Raw genomic sequence first — 6,019 nt, 5'->3', positions numbered from 1 at the left:
AAATTAAAAAGGTTGGAACATGTCACAGTGTTATAACATGGCACACTCCAGCCAGGGACTCCTTCCCCTGACAATGAATGTGGTGCACAATAAAAACACTTTTTATCTTTAATAAACCACAGTTCTTTTATTTGAGTAGGACCCCAACCTGTCTCGCACCCAACCTTCACAAACACCCTGTGTCACAATGGTGTGTATCAATAAGATATTTATTAATGTATGGTTTAATGAAAAAGAAAAATCAAATCATTTTACAACAGCCACTAATATGTTGCAACACAAATGCAATGATTCCTACAGAACAACTGGTTGAGTAACCCTAGCACAGGCCACACAGAACTTTAATGACAGGCCAGGAAAAATTGTTTTAAAGAAATTGATAGCACCAAGGTTAGGCACCCCCCCTAAACATCAACTTAATTCCCTTTGAATGGAAGGCAGTGGCAACGAGTAAGGATACAGGGAAAAAAGTCGGATTTGGAATCAAGCCCACCACCCCAAGATGGGAAGTCAAAAAAGAAAATGAAAACCCGTTTTTGGAGCAAAACTGAAGAATCAGATTTTGCTTTTTACTCACACAGCTACTCACAACTGCTAGGGGACAGCTAGAAAGGAAATTCGTGTTGCTACGCTTGAGGAGATAGGGAAGCTTAGAGACTACTAATCAGCACACCAGGGCTACGTGGAAATAAGGTAAGAAATCACTTTTGGGGAGAAAGCAAATGTAAAAGGAAAATACAAACGGCAAATGAAAATTCGTTTTACACAGGATTGGCAATGACAAGTAGCTAAGGGAAGGGGCTTAGTTTTCAAAATCAGAAATCGTTTTTTAAGGACAGGGACAGAGGCACATAACAGATAGGGTTCTAGGCAACAGGAACTGCAGTTTGGGGTTTTTTAATGGAAAGATGCAAGTTAGGAGTTTGTGGGGTTAATGTACACAATACACAGGCAAATTCGGTTTTCAGTTATCAGGAGACTAATTCTGTTGAGGCTATACTTTAATGACTATAGTTAATAAAAACAGTCAACAAAATTGTTGATTTCGAATGGCAACAATATTGAATGTGACTTTCAATGGGGGAATTAATTGATTTATTTCAAAATGCTACTAAGGACTTATACCGACAACTGAAAGATTTATCAAAGGAATACGCTAACATACACAGGCTAATACAGATTCTACTATGGGAAGGGGACTGAATTATACTGGCAATTTGGGACTTTCAATGGGATTTTCAATAGTATTTTCACTGGGGTTATGTTGCAAAAAGGAAAAGATTATGCAATTCAAGGCTGGGGTTCTTTGCTACTTACAAAGTTAGCCTTGGTTTGGGTTTCTGGAAAGTCAGATGGATCTCAGGACCCTCTGGACAGCTAAGCAAGCGGTCTGGTCTCTGCACTCCCTTGGATGGGATCAGGTGCCTCCTCTCTATCCTCCTCCTGTCTCACTGGATTCTTGTGTGTGTGTGTCTCTGTCTAATACAGTCCCTCCTTTATATAGCCCAAATGACATAATTAATTGTACAATCTAGGGGAGTATGCTAGAATTACTCCTACCCCCGGATAGGACAGTTTCCCATTTCTCTCTCCTCCCCCTGGCATGATTGGTTCCAGGGGAGGGAGCACCATCTGTCTATTTGGCATTTCTGACAGTTCTTTGTTTCTTAGGTCACTTCTTTGAAGAAAAAAAACCAGTTATAGGGAATTGGACAAGCCGATCGCCAACTCTGTACGAGGTAGCATGGCCCTTTGGCACATTTTGGTCTTTTTCATAAAATGTGTGATTATGATAACTCTGCAAATGATTAAGCATATTCATAATGTCCATCTCCATCTTTCCACCAACTTTCATATTTGTCCCATTTATAATCAGCCAGAAATGAGTCTTTACTGGCCATTCCAGTCCACAAAGTCCTTGGAACATGCACTTAGTTTCTCGAGCACCCCCTGGAAATCACATGGAAAAATATCATAAAACAAAATGATTTCTTATTCTGAGTGCTTGGAGAAATGCCTAAAAGGAATGAAACCTGTTAATTTCAATTGGAGGATTTGTCACATATGGGAAGGCGGTGCTTCATCCCCCACAGCCAAATGTCTGCCCCTGGCTCAGCTTGCAACAAAATACTTTTTATTACGACCTTTGAAGTATGTCAGTTTGTCCTTGGTATTGGGTGCTGGAGGAACTCGCACTTCTTGGTCAAGCATTAGCCACACTTTCTTTCTTTGTACTCCCTGCTAGTACTAGTACAGCCTTCTAGTCTGGCAGAGCAGAGAATCATCACACCCTCAGCCACATCACATGTCATTGCGGAATGGTTCACTTATGGGGGCGAATTCCAGTGAGAGGCAAGGCGTCAATTGAGTTCTGTGCCTGAGCCCACAAACTGGTTTTACTGGTATTCTAAGCCCCAAAGTGATGGAAGTCTTGTGGGGGAGAACATAATGTACATGGCTTTATTCAACATCCCACCACAGCATATTTTACTGACATTTTCTATGCGAGCAAAGTTCCCTTTCACAATGGTTTTTAAAAGTCATTTTTCTTCATTTAGAACACGTGTGCTCTCACCCGCACGCATAGCATCAGATGCACATAAATCAGTAGAGATTCTTGGTGAGGAGTTTAGGGAATACCTTAGAGCTTTAACCAAAAGTGTCAGACTTATATCTATACAGGTCATATCTTCTCATCAACAGTCTACAGGAGAATGCAGCAAATAATCCAATGATTTACACCAGCCACAATTGCTCCCTGTGGATCTGGTGTACGTCTGTACCTTTGTTCAATACTGGTATGAGCAGTGTTTCCACAGGCCGCACCGTGTGATTTTATCAACTCTGTTTACTGTGAAGATGTACATCACTGAGGTCCACCTCAGTGATGTACAAAGTGATACCGGCACCCCTACACCGGCACAGGAACAGGAGAAGGATCAAAGTTAAGCATGCCCTAAGGATTCGCTCTTCATTCCAGTAGAAAGGGGGGGAGCGAACGAAGACCACTGATTGTTATTTTCTAAGGAGAAAGGGAACATTTGGATTTACATTGAATATTTGTATGGTTGATTATATGTTTTTCTCATTCTCCCTGTTATTGTGTTCAGGTTTTGTTGACAATATGGATGTGAATGTTTTTAACTTGTCTAGTATTGTAGGAGTTGCCGAAGTACTAATGAAATCACAAAGAAGTGTTGACTCCGACTTCATGAGCAACAATGATGATGTAAATTCAGATCCAATAGTAGATGCATATGGTTTTGCAGCAGATAATGTATCGTACAGCCACATGAGCAAAGTGTAGAGAGAGATATGTAGCATTTTGCTACATCTGCTCTCGTATCCACATGCTTCTGATATTTATTCCTGATGAAATAGAATTAGTGCAGGCACGTTGCCTAGTGCGTCTAGTTTTGTGCAGGGTCCTAGGGAAGTTTCAAGGGCAATCAGCCACAGCATCTATTTTACCTGTTGATGAAGAATGCTCAATTACATATCATAAGGAGCAGAAGAATTTGCATTGTATGCAAACATTCCAGTTACATTTAACACAGTCTATCATAACGAACAACCAATGGGAGCAAGGGGTGAAGAGTTGCAGAGCTAGAAGGATGAGGGAATTCTCAGAAGAAGGGGTGCAACAAGTAAATCAAGAGTGTGGAAATGTATGGTGAAATATCTGAAGTATTTGACATGGCTCAAGGAGCCAGAGAAACCTTTTAAGCTTCAGCTAATTACACTTTTTTCTCTGTGTTTTAATGGTGATGGCACAGTGCCTGTTGGCACAAATGAAACTGCAGTCACACGCTTCACATCACTGATATGGCTGGAGGTACAGCTGCACTTCTTGATGTGTTTTGGTCTTGCAGAGAATTCAGTTATAGACAATTGCCTCCCGCGTGGCGAGGTGTGTGCAGTCTCAGTAAACTACATGTGCATGTCCTTGTTATTCCTAGAAACATTTAGTACTTGCCTGCTCCATGCCCAACGACACATCTGTGCATGGACAACTCAATGACTTTGCCTGATCATAAAGAAGAGGAACCAATACAACAGACCAAGCGGTCCAACTATATTTTGGCGACATCTTCAAAAGCTCTGATGGACATTCCTGAGCAGTATCGTCCGATCAGCCGGACGGAAATGTTTTCCTCGCTCCTGGCCCCTGGTGTCCAAGCTATTGCAAGTGCATAGTGGCTCCAGGTGACTCGCTATGAACATTTATTTATAAACTCCTTTGAGTCAGATTTTAGTGCAATTAAAGAAGAACTACGTCCCTGAGTTTCTTCGCCTTGCAGAATAGATACATCCTCGACCACCTACCAGCTATGGAGGACGGTTGTGACAGAAGATTGGGAGTTCTTACTGCACATTTGTTCCTCGAAAGGATTCGGAGAATGGAATTCTAACTCAGACAATTGCCGCTTTGCACACGCTTGGGGTGGTCATGGAGAACGAAGCAGGAATGACAAATGACTTTGGTTGGACTCTTTTTTCTTGGGTGCCATCTTGATTGATCCTAGCGGTGGGGGACGAATTGGTTGGTTCAGTTTAGCAGTATGCCCATATTGGGACCAATGTGAGGGATGTTGTAGGGTTTTATTTCCCTGAGAAGATAGTTTAAAGGAACGAGAAATGTGTGTATTAGTGAAAGTATTAACTAAAGGGGTGGGGGATGTTGGGATGGTCAATAAAGGCTCAAATGAGAAAGAGGGGTTCACGTGGCTTGTGCCATATTGGTGACTATGGGATTGGCGATATTGATGCAATGCTGTAATTTTATATGTATCTAGTGTAGTTAATGAGAAAGGGATATGTGTTACCTTTAGTGTTACTTTGTATTTAAGTTGATACATTTTAGAATCACATATATGCAGCAACATAAATGTCAAAACTGTTGATGCAACATAAATGCAATGTAGGTATGGTGTGCCACGTAGTACCTGAGAGTTGGGCAACAAGGAGCTTTATATGCACACGCGGGAAAAGAGATTTGCGATGAAAAAATCCACTGTGAGGAGGACGAGGTAGTGAAAGTGCAGTTTATGAACATCCGTTGTGTGAAAACTGCTTGGCAGATTTGAACCAAATAAGAAACAATTTGGGAACAAAGCATTGACTTAATTTCCTTCACTGTTTGTGGTAAATCCAGCCAGTAGTTTTAAAAATATTTTACAGAGACATGGGGTGCCCCCGTGTTCCTTAAAACCTTTATATATATATTGGCGTTGGTGTTTTACAGTAGAGAGGCTTAGATGCTTTTCAGAAATGAAAAGCCTCTTTTTGTTGTTGCTCGGTTTGAGTGATTCCCGCAATATTACTGAGAGAAGCTGCAAATAAAAGAACTCAAACTGCTGTTCAGAGGAGGAAAAAGGATGCCATCAAACTTTGAAATGTACTCCCCCACAAGCTCACAGAGTCTAATAATGTTCTTGACTTCAGAAAGAGACTCAAAAATCTTTGGCTTATTTAGTAACTCCTATGTGAACACTGATTGTTTTGAACCACAGCGCTAACTTGGGCTGGCCCTAGGCACTACATAAATACCAATAGCAATTGCAATAGCAATCACATCAGGCTAGAGGTTGGGAGTGGGAAAGAAAACACCATGTGAAAATTGGATTTGGGGGTGGGTTGGGGAGCAAGTTACAGGTAGAACATTTTTGGTTTGTCACTGTAAGTCCGTGGGAATCTCACGAGATTACAGCGGCAAAGCTGCAAGACACGCTCAGGATTGGTTTTGTGTCACACAAAGCGATGAGTGATAAGGGGTAATGGGAGAGGATTAGTTAGAGAAAAAACATATTGCCTGGAATGAGTGGACCTGGAAAAAAGAAGGGGAGCACATGTTGAGTGCATGTGAGGTTGTGGAAGACCTTTTAATTCACGGGAACGTAAAAGAAATATGCCTTGCTTTTATGATCATATTTAACACTCTGTTCGATGCAAAATGAGTACCGAAATGTTCACAAAAATAATTGAAAAAATCATGACATGCAGTCATTACATGATCTCA

Source organism: Ambystoma mexicanum, unplaced genomic scaffold (genome assembly GCF_040938575.1).
Source record: "Ambystoma mexicanum isolate Mex_15411 unplaced genomic scaffold, UKY_AmexF1_1 Mex_scaf68, whole genome shotgun sequence".
Taxonomy (NCBI): domain Eukaryota; kingdom Metazoa; phylum Chordata; class Amphibia; order Caudata; family Ambystomatidae; genus Ambystoma; species Ambystoma mexicanum.
Note: the sequence above shows the minus strand (reverse complement) of the source record.